The following is a 17,654-nucleotide window of genomic DNA, read 5'->3' as shown; positions in this document are numbered from 1 at the left end:
TTCTAGACTAGCTCTTTAAAAGTTTCTAAACAAACCTTGAAATGACTGTGTTGATCCAAGAGCAAATTAAATGCCTGCTGGAACAAACCACTAAGCTCTACTATGACAGAAAACAAAATCCCTCAAAAATGTAGTACCGATAATATCAACCATACAATTGAATTTACTAGATATGTAAATGAGCCTAAATATGTGATCCATAACCAAAACATAAATCAGAAAAATAGAAAATAACAAGAAATGGGAAAGATGATGAAATTTGCAAACAAGAACTATAAAAGAGCTATTATAATTATATTCAAGAATTTAAAGGAAAATGTTAACATAATGAGTGAACAAATAGGGAATCTTAAAAAAAAGGGAAACAAGATAGAACAAAACAGAAATTCTAGAATTAAAAAATACATTATTCGAAATAAAAAAATAATGGGGTAAGTTTAACATCAGATTAGAAAATGCGTAAGGAAGGTTGATGAACTTGAAGACAGAATAACAGAAGTTATATCAATAGAAGCACAGAGAGATACAATGCTGAAAAAAAAAATAAACAGAGTCTCAGGGACAATTGTTCTGTGGTACAATACCAAGGAGTCTAGTGTATGTATAATTGTATGTATGTATTGGAGTACCAGGAGGAGACAAAAGAGAGATTGGGGCAGAGAAAATATTTACAGAAATAATGGTTGAAAATTTTTAAATGACATGAAAAATATAAACCCACAGATATAAGAAGCTCAGTGTACTTCAAGCAGGATAAACACACACACACACACACACACACACACACACAAACCACATCACAGTGCATTACAATCAAATTGATGTAAACCAAGATGTGTTAAACAAAGATAAAGAAAAAATCTTAAAAGCAGCGGGTGGGGGTAGTGGTGCATATTACAAAAAATCAAAGGAACAACTATAAGGGTGACCACTGGTTTCTCATCAGAAACTACTGAAACCGGAAAAAATTGGAACAAAGTCTTTGATGTCCTGGGGGCAAGGGGGACCTATCAACCTGGAAATTCATATCCAAAGAAAATGTTTTAAAATTGAAGGCAAAATAAAGACAAATGATAGCTGAGAGAATTCATCATTAGCAGACTTGCACTACAAGAACTGTTAAGGAAAGTGCTCCAGGCCAAAGGAGAATGATACTAGATAAAATTTATCTATACACTTAAGATCTGTGTATGTAAGTTATACTTCATTACAAAAAAGTCTTCCTTCTTAGGCTGCCCTTCAGGTCTCATCACTCAGTCAACCTTCCTTAAAGAGAACTGTATTTTTCTTTTCTTTTCTTTTTTTTTGTGAAGAAGATTGGCCCTGAGCTAACATCTGCCAATCCTCCACTTTTTGCTGAGGAAGACTGGCCCTGGGCTAACATCGATACCCATCTTCCTCCACTTTATATGGGACGCCGCCACAGCATGGCTTGACAAGCGGTGCATTGGTGCGCGCCCAGGATCCGAACTGGCGAACCCCAGGCCGCCGCAGTGGAGCACACGCACTTAACCTCTTGTGCCACCGGGCTGGCCACAAGAATTGTGTTTTCCAAGTGGATTGCTAGCTGACTGGAAAGATCAAGGCTCTACCTGCCCTCTCTAGAGGTCTTCCTCAAATTCTGCTCCTTATCAAAAACATAAGAGATAAATGCTAGTGGAAAAAAGGGAGCCCTTGTATACTGTTGCTGGGAATGTAAACTGGTACAGCCACTATGGAAAACAGTATGAAGTTCCTCAAGAAATTGAAAATAGAGCTACCAGGGGCCAGTTCTGTGGCATAGTGGTTAAGTTCGGCACACTCCACTGTGGCGGCCTGGGTTCACAGGTTCGGATCCCGGGCGCGGACCTACACTACTCATCAGCCATGCTGTGGGGGCCACTCACATACAAAATAGAGGAAGACTGGCACAGATGTTAGCTCAGGCCTAATCTTCCTTAAGCAAAAAAAGAGGAAGATTGGCAACAGATGTTAGCTCAGGGCAAATTTTCCTCAGCAAAAAAAAAAATAAAAATAGAACTACCCTATGATCCTACAATCCCACTTCTGGGTATACATCCCAAGGAAACATAATCATTATCTTGAAGGGATATCTGTACTCCCATGTTCGTTGCAGCATTATTCACAATTGCCAAGGTATGGAAACAACCTACGCATCTGTCAACAGATGAATGGATAAAGAAAATGTGGTATACATGTGCAATAGAATATTATTCAGCCTTAGAAAAGAAGGAAATCCTACCATTTGCGACAACATGGTTGAACCTGGAGGTATTATGCTGAATGAAATAAGCCAGACAGAGAAAGACAAATACTGTGTGGTATCACTTATATGTGGAATATAAAAAAAAAAAGTCAAACTCATAGAAACAGAGAGTAAAAGGTGGTGCCAGGAGTTGGGGGATGGGGGAAATAGGGAGATGTTGGTAAAAGGGTACAAACTTTCAGTTAGGAAATGAATGAGGTCTGAGGATCTAATGTACAACATGGTGAATACAATTGATAACACTGTATTCTATAATTGAAATTTGCTAAGAGAATACAACTTAAGTGTTCTTACAGAATACAAAGATATGTATGTGAGGTGATGGACGTGTTACTTAAATCAATGGGGGGAATCCTTTCACAAGGTATCTGTATATCAAATCATTACAATTTTATTTGTCAATTATATCTCAATAAAGCTGAAAAAAAATTCTACTCCTTCCCCCTGTGGAATTCTTTTACCCCAAGAGAATTAACAGGACACTCATTCGAAGGCTGGTGGTGAATTCAACAGCTTGAGGAATTCTCATTAAAGAAAAAGAGTTTTTCTTTTGGGTCTGCTGAGGATCTAGAAAGCCAATTCTGCCTTTCAACTTGGAGTTTCTAAGTAACCAAGTCCCCTTCTCTGCTCACCCTCCTCCACAATAGAGTAGGGGTTTGAAAGCCTGAGCAAATACATCTATGTCAGGGACTTTGATTGCTTCACGCAGTCTGTGCTTTGCTGAGGCCAGTGAGCCTTTGCATGCATCCCCTACACCAGCCCACATGCACCATGAAAGGTAAAGGGTTTTAGATAACGATTGTTAATTAAGTGATGTCATCGAGAGTCTTTCATCATTAGACTGAAGATTCTAGTTTTGTGGAATGGGGATTACCGTGCTTGGTGTACGAGTGGGTGTTCAGAACGTTTGAGATTTCTTTTGCAAATGATGTTATCTATGTTTGAAATGTAATTAGAGGAGTGAACCTAGGGAGGAATTCACCTTCCCTTTTCTTTACAAGTTTTTACAGTTTTGCCTTATAACTATTATTTCATAATATGTTTTAGTTGACGAAGTACTTTCCCATCCATATTTTCATGTAACCTTTACAACATTACCCCATGAGATAAACAAGATGAGGATTATTCTTCTCACTTTACAGATGTAGAAACTAGGCTCACAGTTGTGTGTTTGCCCAACAGAGCTAGAACTAAATCCTGAGTCTTCGAGGCACCCAGTTCATCATCATTGTCATCACACTGGCTGATACTCCTCGCCTGGTTGATCTCTGGTATGCCTTTCCCTATGGGCAGAATCCCTGGGTTTCCCTCCTAATTAGAACAGTCCTGGCACAACACTAATCCCTTTCCTTGCCAAACTCCAACTCCCAGCTTCCTGCCTTTTCAATTCTAGGTTATAGCATTGGATTCTGGAGAAGCCTGAATGATCCCATATAGTCTGTCCCAGGTATGGAAAAAAAATGACAAATCATGGTTTCTTAATCATAGCTCAGCTACCTCCTCAAGTGGTTCATCTGATCCCAGCTACCCTAAGTTATACCCCAAGTACACAAAGCTTGGTGCCCTCTCACTGAACCATCGTAACCTAACAGTCCTTCCCTGACCCCTAAAAATTGACCATCCGCCCATTGGCTTTTCCACATCTCAGCTTCAGGCGTGGAATAGATAAGTTCCTTTAAGAGTGACAATAAAGGTAGAAACAGCAGATCATAGTTAAATTCCACATGTGTTTTCTGTGGAAAAGGGGCAGCCTCCCTTGTCTAGTGTCATCCTCTAAATGGCCCATTGCTAATCACAAAGTTGTATTCCTCCTCCCTTTGCATGTTTTGCAAAACAGAGTGAAGCTGAGGGACGTGATGCCCAGATTGCACCATTTCATAAATCTGGAAGGAAGGTTTTCACTTTACAGATAAATAATCCAAGGTTCTGAGAGGGAAAGTGGTTTCCAGAAGGTCACCCACTGAGCTAGTGGCAGGACTAGGACAAAGATTCTTTCAATTACTCCTATAGTGTCTCTCCTTTCTCAGGTAAGTTTCAATATAAGGAAGCAATGATTCTGGTTGGGAGATTGTCTCTCAGATGAGGTTCAGATTGAAGGAGGAGAGAACTACCTGCCCTCTGGTTGAACAGGCTCTATTTCTCAAGAGAAGTCCCTACATTTATGTCCTCCTGAAGGTTCCTTCCTTTGAGGAGGTCTGAGTGCATGCTTCTCACCAGACACCCATTGTTTACCTTTGCAAATATTTTTGCTACATTCCTTTTTCTTTGCTTTGAAATATGGTTCTCATGTATGCAGCTAAACTCCAAAAAGTATGTTGATACAATTTCTAGTTGTTCTTTTTCATGTGTTTTATATTTCAGAGCCCTCTTTACACCAATGAGGGTGGTGATATGTAATTCAGAATGAGTAAACTCGGTCTTGGGAGCCTCACTGCATTTCTTTAAAAAAGAAAATCAGCACAACCTTTGATAAGCATATCACCAAGTTTAATTCCCCCTTAGAATGTTGGTGAAAGCCAGTGTAATGAATACACACTAAGCCTGCAGCTTTTCTTATAAGGAAATTTCAAGAGGCTCCACCTGCTTCTGGAATGAAGCAGCACTTTGCTATGAGGCCAAACACACCCCTTGGCATTTCATGAACACTTTCTGAAGGGAAGGGAGAGACAGCTCATCTCAGCCACAGATCTGTTGCAGGCAGTAAGAGGCCAACAGGGAGTTGGAGTCTTGCCTATTACAGTTATTATTATTGCAGTTGTCACTATTATGATCATGTTGCAAATTCACTTAATGGTAACAACAGGGCCTGGCCCCAAAAAGAGATTCAAAAAAATGTAATCTCTGCCCAGAGGCCTTATTTTTGAGCCGGATGTTTTACCAGCATTCCATTCTCACAGTCCTCTGGTGCCTGTTGTGGATATGTGTCTGTGTACTCTGACCAACCTGGGCAAATTGATGTCGATAAGCTGTGCACACAGAGGAATTGTCTCGTTCACATGCACTTTACTGCTGCTTTTGATAAACCAGAACCTCTTTTTTAAGTTAACGTGACAGATTTATTGACATAATTATGCATATACTGCCGTCTTCTCAAATAGGATTTAGAGAACCTAATGAGATGACTGGTGTTGGAAGTGACCTCAGAGAGCCAACAATATAGTGCTCAAATTCTGCCCTTCAATCACCCCTCTTGCCTACACTTGAGTACTCCTGATGTTGGAGAGCTCAGCACCACTTAAAGCAGTCCATTCCATTCTTAGTTCTGATAGAAAGTTCCTTCTTACATTAATACCTTAGACAATCTGCTGAGTCACTTTCTTCCTCCTTTCAGAGAGCGACAATCTCTATTCCGTACCGAGATTTCTTCTGTACAGAGGTTTCTTCCTCTCTTTGCTTGCGGCTTTGCCCTCTCTGGAGTGCTCCCTAGCACTGGGGAGCTCTTTTATTGCTTCTGGCTTCTCTGTGGTTGCCCTTCAGGTCCCCTGGACATCAGTGGGAGCTTATGATCCAGTAAATGGGCTGATGCTAAATACGTCTCCCCAAAGGCTTACAACAAGAACCAATCATTATTTGCTGTGATTCTGAGCATTGGTAAGGGAGTTGCTCTGCTGGTTTCCCTGGGCTCCCTCGTGGGGCCTCATTCAGCTGGAAAGCTTGGCTGGGCTGGAGGGAGGAGGATAGCTTCATCCTCATGTCTGGCAGTCAGTGGTACATTGCCTGGAACTCCTCGGTTCTCCTCCACATGGTCACTCTTTCTTCACTAGGCTAAACTGGGGATCTTAAATGTGGTCTCCAGACAGTCTGCCAAGGGGTTGAAAATGGACCTTGTAAGGCCACTTGAGGCCTAATCTTAAAAATAGCACACTATTTCCACCACATGTCTATTGGCCAAAGTGAATCCCAAAGGCAGCCCAGATTCAGGGTGAGGAAATAGACTCCATCTCTTGACAGGGTGTGGCACGATCTTCAGTCAACCAACACCAACACCCTGTCTGCTGGAACATACAGAATGTAGAGGGTACAGATGGAGCACTAAGGCTTCCCCCTTCTCTCTTGCCACTCTGTTCCTTCATTTTCTCAAGACCAGTATCTCTGGGAGTATGGCTACATACAAATTTCTTTTATAAAGGGTTTCAATGATTTTGGAAAAGAATTATTACACAGAAAAGAAAAAAGTATAATTGGCAGCAAACTTGAACATTTTCTTGAATCTCAACTCTGAGGGAACTTAGAGACTTGTAAAGAGATCCTCTGTGGCCACTTTCTGAACCATCAGTCCAGACCCTCTACCTTCACGTTCTAGACTTTCCTCCTCCCTCATATCAAGTGTCTCACTGTTGAAAGGTCACCATCCAAATTTCCACCTCCACCCCATTTCCTTTTAAGAAAACTTCTTTCTTCATGAAGGAAGAGATTTATTCCCCCTAGATCCTTTGCGCTTTCCTGACATAAAATGACTTAAGTTTTAATCGTGTGGTCTTAGCACCCCAAGCCCTTACTAATGTTGGTCACTGGTCAAATTTCACAGACAGACAAGCAGAGGATGGGTGCTGGATCCCTGGAGGAAGCTGAACGTGGAGTCACCTTTTGCAGTTTCCTTTTTTACCTCCCCTTGTGAAGGCTGAGGCTGTCAGTCTACTTGCCAGGGACCTATTAAAATAGGCTCAGCTCCCAAGAACAAACATCAGTTGTGTGTATGTGTGTGTGTGTGTATGTGTGTGCATGTATGTTAGTATGTTTTTGGGAGGACTAGGGATGGTTCAGGTAGAGTGAGTTTTTTCAATTAAAAATGGAGTTAATGGAACCCCCATTATTGAGTTAGAAGTATTTGATTTCTTTCCTACTCAGTCTTGATCCCTGCCAGAATCATAACAGTCCTATGCTCCAGACTGTGATTTCAGTGGTCCCTATCCCAATCCCCAACCACACACACACACAAACACACACGCACAGCTCTGAAGGGATGTGCTGACTTCTCTTACTATATCTTAGAGGAAATCTGCCTCCTTATATCCTCCACTTACCAGTAATGATTTTCCCCTGAGGACACACAGACAAGGTCTAATTCATCCTTTATGAGAGGCTTTTGTGTATTTCAAGATAATTACCATGTCCTTCACAAGTCTATTCTCTTAGCTAAACATTGAGACTGACAATGAAATGTTATCTAACAAATGTCACTTGATTGATGCAAAAAAGATAAGAAAACATATTTATATTTATACCTATTATTTTTATTCTAAGTATTTCAGTCATGCATTCAGTAGAAATCCAAATTGGTTGGACACAAGGTATGGGTAATGTACAGGATATGGAACATAAAGTGTTAAATCATTAATTCTGTTTCTATTTCTCTTCTTTTGTAAATAGTACTCAGTGGAAAAAAAACAAGAAGAAAAGAAGACTGTTGAAAAAGATCCTATGTTCAATCTAATAATTCATTTCTCTAACTAGACAAGTCTTACAAATCCATTTAATGAGTATTTAATAACATCCAGTAATATTTATTAAACATCTACTATACATCAGTCACTGAGCATCTGGCACCTAGTAAACCCTTGGTGAATACCTGTTGGGTGACTACTAGATATCACTTAATTCATACAACTCGGTGAAGTAGAAATTATCTCCATTTTCTACATGAGGACATTGGAATTTGGGGAGATGAAAGGAGTGGAGCAAATTGTTATAATTAGGAGGAGTAGAACCCAGATCCTTCTTCTCACCCAACTCAGTGCATACTTGTCCTGGGCACTGGGGTGTGGGGTAGAGACAGTACAAGCAGCTCCTCCTTCATATCTTGCCCTCTACTTGTGAAGAGAAGCAGTCAGGGCTCAATTCAGGGAGGAGGGGAGCACTGAGCTGGTCCTGGAAACATAGTGGGCAAAGGAGGCAGAGGAGGGGACAGCGATAGGGAGGGACTTAAGAGCCAAGGTAAGGAGAGAGGAATGTGCCAGCATGCTGCACAGGCCACCGAGTAGACCAGTCCAGCTGGATGTGGGAGGGCTTATTTTGGGGGTGTCAGGAGGTTGGTTTGGAATTCTATGTTAGTTTGACTACAATCTTTAGCATAGTTGGACCATGGAGATCCTTGAATAACAAGGTGAGAAGGCTTGTTACTATGGATTGGCCATGGCCAAAAGCACTGATTGGCCATGTTTCTAGAGGTAAAGATAAGCCTGTTCAGGGAAAATTCCTTCTTCATCTTGATGTTAGGCAAGTTCTGGGTTGGCCTTTTTTCATCGCTGGAATGGTGGGCTGTGAGTTTCAGATTTGGCTTTGTGAATAGCAAGCAGAGTAGCTCCTTTGACTTGCTTACTTGTCACTAGAATTGGGAAAAAAATAAGATTTCTTCACATGGTACCTGGCATGTATTTTCCTTGGCAGTACCTAGAAATATTTAAACAGAATTCAAAGATTCAGGATCCTCTAGCCTACCTATTTAATTCTTAATCTTTCCTTCATTCCATACCCAACAAGAGGGAGACAGTGAATACTTTAGCAGAATTGTTACTTGATGAAAAGCAGTGTGAGGGAAACATTAATCTTGGCCATGTATCTCAGCATGGCTCAGAGTAGAGACCAGGAGGCAAGAAGACCAGGTAGGAAACATTTCCATACTTGTGGCAAGTGGTGGACAGCTTGTCCAGGAAATCTGAAAAATTAGTTCATCCATTTACTCATTCCGTTATTGGTTTATTTATTCACTCAACAAATATGTAGAGAGAACCTACCATGTGCTGGGGAGTGAGTCAAAGCTCTAAAAATCAGGAGCGAACAAACCAGACATAATTCCTATCCTCAAATAATTGAGTCTCTCTTCTATGTCCTCTAATAATTTAGTCTTTCCTCTTAGCTAATCATCCTAATTTTGTTATGCAGTATTACAGTGTTTTAGGGTGATGGGATATTATGAAACTCAAGATGTCCAGCAATGGGAGAGGATACTTGACTACATAGTGATCTCCCTGACTCTGGAGGCAATTCCTGCACTAAGTAGGAGCCTGACTTAAATTTCTAGTAAAATATCTTCCAAACATGGGAATATGAGAATCTAGGATTCATGTTTACAGGTATGTGCATCTGAGCCTGGGATGGGGCCTTCTACTAGGATTGGTTTTGAAAGCAGTCAAAAAAGGAACTGGGGAGATATTTTTCTTCCTTGTTCTGGAGCAAAATCACTGTGGGATAGAGCAACAATTGGCCACGTCTTCTCGGTAAAGCTGAGGAATGCAAAGCACTGTGGGAGTTATTTCTTCCACAAAAAAGGGCCATGACCTTCCAGGTTTAGCCTGACTCCAAAGTCAAGAAAGCATGAGGTTGGTTTCCTTTTGTGCTAGGCTTGGCAATCTAACTGACTCAGGCAGGGAGAAAAGTTAGATCAGTTCCTGATCTTAAGAAGTTCACCATCAGGAGGTTGATACAAAGGTGTATTCACAGCAACGAGCTTATTTCTTGGTTTATGCCTCCCCCCACATCAAGCAGTTGCACCAGTGCCTCCTCAAAATCTCAAGAGATTATCTCATGAGATAACTTAACACGTTGCTGTGTAACGTCTTTGAGCCTCAGTTTCCCCTCAGCACAATGATGCTGATGATATTTTGGGGGGGCCACTGTAAGGATTAAATGATGCCACACAAGCAATTTGCAAAACATAGTACCTGGCACCTGGCTAGAACCTAACACTTGCCTCATATCATCACATCTAGGAAAAGCAAAATACTTTTTTAAAAATGACACACTTTGTGAGAGAAATTTGGCAAGAAAGATAGGAAATTATTAATTATTAACATTTTCCCCAGTCAGGTTCTAAGTTCCTTAGGTTGTTCATTCCAAGATCGATGGGAAGAAGCTCAAATGAGACAGTGTATAGGAAAGCCTTTGCAAACTATTATGTACGCTCTACATCTTAGGATTGAGGAGGCCTGTTCCCTGGCTTTGCAACAAGAGCGCTGGTGTCCTGAGGCCAGCGTCACCGCGTGGAAGAGGCCCGCATCGTCAGCGCTGCATGCCTGCTAATGATGGCCACAAGAGGCCTTGAAGAGGTTTTCCACCATCATGCCTTCTTCCAACTGCAATCTGTGCAGCCTGTGGCCGCTCTGCTTCCGGCTGCCTGGGCCCCAGATGCTGTTAACAGACAAGGTCACCGGGAGAACCTCTGGCCAGCGTGACTCTGACTTCCCAAGAGAAGATAAGTGACTGATAAGGCCACGGAGAGGGGAGAGAGACACTTCTAATTAACAGCATGGAGCGGAAGACAGAGGGCTGCTCACAAAGGCAGGATGCAGTGGTGCTGCTGCCCCTCCACTTGCTTCCTGGCATGGTCCTGGGGCGGGTTGATGACCGTCCATCTCGCTGAAGACCTCTATGAAGCTATCTCGAGCGGCGCTTCTGGGAGGAGCAGGGGCAAATCCTGCCAGAGCTTTCTGATACCAACTCCGTCCCGTGTGTTTTCTTGACTGTAGCCCTGAGGCTGCAGCTCCACCCTACACTTAAATGTAGTCCCAGAGGGGAAGCTACCTCTAAATGGACTAGTTTCAGCTTTTTGTTTCTCAAAAAAAAAAAAAAAGAACACACATGTGTATTTATTTTTCTAATTGTTATTCTTCTAGGGCAGTAAGTAGTTCTCAAATCTCAGTGTGAGTCAAAATCACCTAAAAAAACTACAAATACGCAGGCCCACCACCCCACTGCACCCCACGGACCTATGGGGCTCAGGGGATCTGTGTTTTAACCAGTTTCCCAGGTGATTCTGATGTAAATGATTCTTAGACCACATTTTGAGATATCCTATTCTGGGGGTTAAATATTAAACACAGAACTAATTTCATAAAGTGTTAAAACTGGAGGGGACTTCAAGGATATCTAGAATAATCTTTCATTTTACAAATGAGGCATTATCGTCTAGTGGATAAAGGTTCACTTGGATACTCTAGCAAACTGCTGGAGTTAAAATCCTGTCTCGGCCTCTTACAAGCTGTATGATTTGGGGTGAGTTACTTAAATTCTCTGTATTTCAGTTTTATCATGTATAAAATGAAGGTAATATAAAATGGGGATAATCCCTACCTCACAAGAGATTTTGTGAGGTTTAAATAAACTAATATAGAGAAAGTGCTTAGCATATAGTAAGCATTCGATAAATATTATTTGTATCATTCAAGATTTAGGGAAGCAGAACTACTTCAAGTGGTATAGAATAAGGAACATATTACAAGAATTAAACCATATGCAAGGAACGTATTACAAGAATTAAACCTTATGCAAGGTGTACAAGGATTAAACGATATGCAATGGTGGGAGCTGATTATGTTGGCTATTTAAGGCTGTGGTTTCTGCATTTGGTGCTAGGCCTGAAGTCAGCAGGGCTAGAAATGTGGAAGGAAAGACAGACATAAAGTAGAGATACCAAGAGTAGACTAGAACCTGTAATAATTAGCTGGAACAGTATCTGTCTCCCACCTACTTCAATCTCAATGACGCTGTTGACCTACAAGATGAGCTGGCAGCCTGGACCACAGAGTAGCACCTGCACTTGACCTGGGACTCAGACAAGTTGAAGGAGGGGATCTGGCAGGAGCTGGAGGAGCTCAAGGCCCAACTGTACCCCATATCAGTCGAGTGAGCCAGCAGACCAGCGACCACATGCATGAGCTGCAACAGTGCCTGCCCTCATCAACTTTCAGAGTGCAAAAAGATAAAATGGATCTCCTTCATGTCCCTTTTCCAAAGCTCACATAACCCTAACTTGGAACACTAATTTGTGGCCAACTCTACCTCGGAACTAACTATATAAGGAAGGGAATTCCAACCTTAACTTAGAACCATATAGAGAAGGGAATTCTAGGATTTATAGTTCCGACTTAGCTGAGTAGATACAGTAAAAAATTCCCACATTCTCAATTTCTCTTAACACTCATCAGAAAATTGAGACAGAGATGGAAAGGAACTTATTCAAGATCAAACAGCAAATTTGTAGGAGAAGACTGACAAGGGCTGGGGTCTTTTCTTTTCTATTTCTGCCATTCAAGTCTCCCGGTTATCACAAAGATCTTAAGAGGGTGTTCGTCTGAATGGTCCTTGGAGCTACAGACAGAAAACCCAAGGGGGTGATGGGTCTATTTCAATACTACATTTGGTGGGGGCCTGCTGGGAGCCAGGTACTCTACCCCTAGGCAGGCAGGGGTCCTTACCCTCGAACTGCTCACAGAGAATACAACTGCTTTGGCAAGTACAATAAAAGGCTGAAGAGACATATGCTTCAAGAGAAGGACGATGACGGTGTTTTGGGATGGAGCTTGATGAAAAGTGGGATATCAAGATAATGGCAGGGCCTTTTGCTTAATATCCAAAGTTCATCAAGTCTAACTCCTGCTTCTCCACTCTCTTATCCCTGATACTCTGCCCTGGTGAGGCAGGACATCTGGTTTGTATGGAACTGAGGGCTTTCCCAAGATGCAGGACTTCCAGTGCTAAAACCAGAAAGTCTCTGGCAAACTGGGATGGGTTGGTCACCTTCAGGTGCAACAAAATAGAGTGATTTACTGAAGGAAAACAGTGAGCAAGTAAGCAAAGCCAGCTTTGGAATCAAGTATAGTACAATATTCTCTTGGCTATTATGGTGGACTTAAAAAAAATAGAAAAGAAAAGCACTGACCATTCAGCTCAACAAGCCCAAGAACCACTCATAAGCAATAAGCAAGCCAATAAAAGGAATCGAGACTCTCTAGTCACCCTCAACTTTCCTCAAAATTTCCTGAACTTCTGTTCCTGTTTGGGTTCTGAAATCCCCTTAACTCTTGTCTGTTTTCCCCAAAGGTATCAAAGACCATTGGACTTGGTTTTATGTTGGGTCTCTGTGCCTTTTACTTTGGGTCTTTCGCTGACTCTGACTTCACTGTTGCCTGCCTGATTCTTCCAAATTAAGAAGAATTAGAAGAGGACATCCTCACTCAAACTTAGCACCCAGCACTGCCAAAACAGAAGGACCTTAAACAGGAAAGAAGGTTGCCAGTACTGAGATGGCCACTTAAGAAATTCTCCAGCTCTTTGGATGGAAAGTTTGATACAATCAGGGGCGCCTATCCAGACCTTTAGCTTTTACCATACAAACATCATATCAGATGAATCACCTTCCGGATCTACCAACCAGGGTCTTTGTTTGGCTTGCACAACTAAAATTAGCAGCCCATTCACAATCCATAATGGCTGGGGAATTATCTCATACACATGGGACAAAGGAGAGGATCCGAAGAGGGGCCTCTTCCCTAAGTCTCATCCACGAGATTCTTCTCGTTACAGAGGCGCTCTCAAGCTTCCAATTTGCCACAATTATAGCAATCAAAAAAGCATTCAGCCTCCTTCCGCACCTGACGAGCCAGCTCACACATTCTCCCCAACAGCGGTGGGGTGGATGCTAATGCAGCTCCCATCCCCCTGGTTCCAGCTACAGCCGTCAATAGCACCCCGGCTCCCACCCTCACAGCTGGAGTTTGTTCACAGTCCAATGGACTCAGTCATGTCGACACCGCATGGTAGACCTGTAGCTGCCCAGACCACATGGGCTCAATGGTTCTCCTGGGAAGGAGGGCAATTAGCCTTTGATATTGGCTTACATATCTCTACCCCCAAAGGCTGGAAGAGAACTGATTATAGACAACCTCCTCCATTTTGTAAGTTTCTAAAGGCTGATCAAGAAGTTCCCGCTGTGATAACAGGTGCAGGTGTAGCGCCATGGAGAAGCCAGGGCTCGTCTGATTGCTGCATTGTGCCAGCCTCTGTGGCACTTGAATGGGAGCTTTGTGAGTATACAGTCTCCCTAGATTGCAGGGACCGGCTGCTGCTGGTGGCGGGGTGGGGGTCTGTTGATTAAAGGCCCATTAACACAGCGCAAATAACTCTCAACTTCCTCTTCTCACCTGCCTCTTTGTTCTCGTCTAATGGCTCTTGGGAGAGCTGAAAATGTTATTTAATTATTCCTAACCCCCATGCTGCTGCTGCTATAACTCCTTCTAGAGCATGCCGCCCCCAGCAAGGCTTCTGTCAACTTTCTTATGAACCGCTCCAGGCTTGCCAATAGATGTAAGAAGTCTGCAGCTACTCCAAACAGTCAGGCTGGTATTGAGTCGTCTACACGGACCACCTCTGTGCTACTCCCTTGCAACACTCTGGCTGCCCCACCTGTAACATGCTTCCATTTGCCTTCAAGGTCGCTGACCACGGTCCCTTAGATTATTATTCACTGAGTTTCTCTCAGTCTCTGTCAAGAATCTTTGGAAAACTACGCAAATCCTTATTGTTGCTAAGGATGGTTGCTGAGCCCAGTGGAACATTCTCCCACCTTTTCTAAGTCTCCTCATCTGTAAAATGGGGGTAAAGGGGATGACCAGACCTTCAAAAGTTTATTATGAGTCCCAAATGAAATAACATTTGCGGAATGTCTAACGCTCAGTTAAGTAGGTGCTCAGTTGAAGGAGTTGAAGGTCACTATTAGTTCATTACTGTTTCTATTGTGTCAATTGATAGATTATTTTTTAATAACTTTCTCTGGAATGTCTGTCTATCTCCCAATGTGACAAGTTCCCCTAGAGCAGGGAACATCTAGATTTTTCTATTTGTCCACACAGTTTACCAGGCAGCTGGAACATGGAATGAGCACTTGAGTGGGAGCCAAGAGTGTCAGGCTGGATCCCTGACACTGCCCATTACTACCACATTCCTCTCTCTGGTTGTCTCCCACTAGGTGTTGTTTGGTCTCCTCTGTGCCCTCATTCTTCCATCCCTCCTAAAATACCCACCTTCCTACCTTAGCCCCACCTTTTGAAACCCCACTCCTTCTGGCTCAAACCAAATGCCTTACCTTCCATGAATCCCTTCTTTGGTTCCCCTAGCCTACGCTGGCCTCTTGCCCCAGACTTCTAGTCCCTTCATGTTGGCACCACAAAGCCTAGCAAGCACAGTTTTCTTTACCTTTTTGCAAAACTCCTTCCTCTACTGTGTTTTCTACGTTTATACCGCACTTTAGGGCAGAAGTCGGCGATCAACGGCCCAGTAGCTAATTCTGGCCTACTTTCTCTTCTTGTCCAGCCTAAAGCTAAGAATGGTTTTTGTATTTTAAATGGTTGAAAAAAATCAAAAGAAGACTAATATTTCATGATCTGTGAAAATTACATGACACTTGAATTTCTGCATCCATAAATAAAGTTTTGTTGGAACACAGCCACACCTATTTGTTATGTGTTATCTACAATTGCCTTCACACTACAAGGGCAGAATTGAGTAGCTGCATCAGAGACTATATGACCCATAAAGCTTGAATTGTTTACTATCTGGCCCTTTACAGAAAAATTTTGCTGACCCTTGCTTTAAAGTATTAAAACCCCTTCGCATTTGCACATTTATTTGGTTCTCATAATAGGCCTCTAGTAACATCTCCATTTTCAGAACCCCAGAAAAGTGAAGCCACTTCTCCAAGACTGCACAGCTTCGAGGTGGCAGTGCCCATAGTCTCCAATCCACTCTCCTGACCATGCCTAGACCCGCACCGCTCTTCAAGCGAGCCAACATTTCAAGTAACTCTTTTGCCTTGTAATCTATTCTCCATCGCATGCTTCACTTTGCATCTCCGAGGAGCTCCCTTGAGAAATCCGGGCATGAAGAAATGACAGCTTGCATCGGTGGCTCCCCAGGCTCTCCGAAATGGGGTTTATTGTTAGCAAATGAAAGTCATCAATAACTGGTAAACGGCCTCTGCTCTTGGGTGGTGCTGGAGCTGGCTGGGCTGTATCCTGCCAACCATAACTCCTTCCTTGGCTGATTCTGATAAGGTTTAATTTAGGGGGAGGTGACATGTTGCTGGTGACCACTGATTGCCAGCAAAATGTACAAATAAGCAGCAGCTAGTCTCTGAGAGGGACAGATAGAGGTCCTGGCCTTCATTCAAGCCATTCTGAGGCAACTGACTGCCTGTCCGACCCTCTTCCCTAACCTCCCACTGCCCTCTCTCCTTTCTCGAGCTCCTGCGGTGGGTGCTCACTGGCTGTCCTTAGCTTCTCCCTCACTGGTGCTTGGCCTTCAGCCACACTCTTTCCCTAGGGATCTATCTCATCCTTTCCCAGGGACTTAGAGCTAGTTACTTGCCCTCACTGAGCTCAGTTTTCTCATCTGTTGAATGGGGATAATACCTCTACTTTCAGCATAGTTGATATGATCACATGTGATAATTTATGTAAAGTGTTCTTAGCACAGTGCCTGGCACTTCAGCTGGACTCAGTAAGTGATAGCACAGAGGTACTACCGTGTCTTCATTTCAAGGCTCAACAAAGGCAGGCATTAAGCCTCACTAGCCAGGCCTTGCTCCCTCCCACAAACCAGGATTCCCAGGCTCTCATTGGAAAGTACCTTCCTGAGGCTGCAGACAGTGCCCACGAGTGGAGTCAAAACTACATTCAACTACCTCTGTGGTGATTCCCATTTGGGTAATGGGTAGTGTATTAGTCAGAGTTCTCCAGACAAACAGGACCAATAGGATATGTATATATACATATAAACAGATTTATTATAAGGAATTGGCTCACACAGTTCTGGAGGCTGATGAATCCAAAATCTGCAGTGTGGCCCAGCACGTTCAAGACCCAGGAGAACTGACGGTGCAATTCCATTCTGAAGGCTGGCAACCTGGAGACCCAGGAGAGCCAATGGTGAAGATGAAGTCTGAAAGTAGCCTAATAGGGAATTCCCTCTTGCTCCAGGAGACTGGTCTTTTTATTCTGCGCAGGCCTTCAACTGATTAGGTGAGGCCCATTCACATTATGGAGGGCAATCTGCTTACTCAAAGTTCACTGATTAAATGTTAATCTCATTTGAAAACACCTTTCAAGTTGACATAAAATTAACCATCACAGATAGCATGCATAAGTACCCTTTCCATTATCTCTCTGACAATTCCCATTTTGTTTGTCTTTCTAAAAAAGGGTATTTAAGGAGGTAAAGCAGTTGGAGAGCCACATGATGTTTCTTTCTCTGTCTAGAATGGTCAAATAATAGTAATATACTCTTTTGGGGGTAAAATTGTCTCAATTGTATAAAGCGATTTTCAGTCCTCACTCTCATTGGTTTCTTACATAGAACAAGTAGTCAATTGGTCCAATGCACTCATTTTTCAGATAGGGAAACTGAGACCTGGATGGGAGGGGAGGCTTTGCCAAGGTTATCCCACACAGTAAATTTGTCGGAGAGCCAGGACAGCTGAGTAGGTGTCCTGGAGCCCACTCCTTCCTCAAGGTTTGTACAATAGGCAAGTAATGAAGCCAGAATTCAAGCGGCTGCTTTGAGCAGGTTTAGGATTCCTTTAATCGAATGTCTCTAAGAAAAAAAATTGTGAAATTTT

The 17,654-nt window shown here is 42.7% G+C and overlaps 1 long non-coding RNA gene across 1 annotated transcript in view; it reads left to right on the top strand.

The window, feature by feature from the left end:
* The window catches only part of LOC147915165 (uncharacterized), a 29,332-nt gene extending 13,857 nt beyond the window's left edge, over positions 1-15,475 (top strand). Inside the window, exons 2-4 of the long non-coding RNA XR_015554457.1 lie at positions 3,449-3,537; positions 3,660-3,713; positions 10,180-15,475. This is a non-coding gene — a long non-coding RNA (uncharacterized LOC147915165). The remainder of the gene's footprint in view (positions 1-3,448; positions 3,538-3,659; positions 3,714-10,179) is intronic.
* The last annotated feature ends 2,179 nt before the right edge of the window (positions 15,476-17,654 follow it).

Source organism: Ceratotherium simum, chromosome 15 (assembly GCF_057802395.1).
Source record: "Ceratotherium simum simum isolate JZ-2026a chromosome 15, ASM5780239v1, whole genome shotgun sequence".
Classification (NCBI taxonomy): domain Eukaryota; kingdom Metazoa; phylum Chordata; class Mammalia; order Perissodactyla; family Rhinocerotidae; genus Ceratotherium; species Ceratotherium simum.
This window is presented reverse-complemented; position numbering and strand designations above follow the sequence as displayed.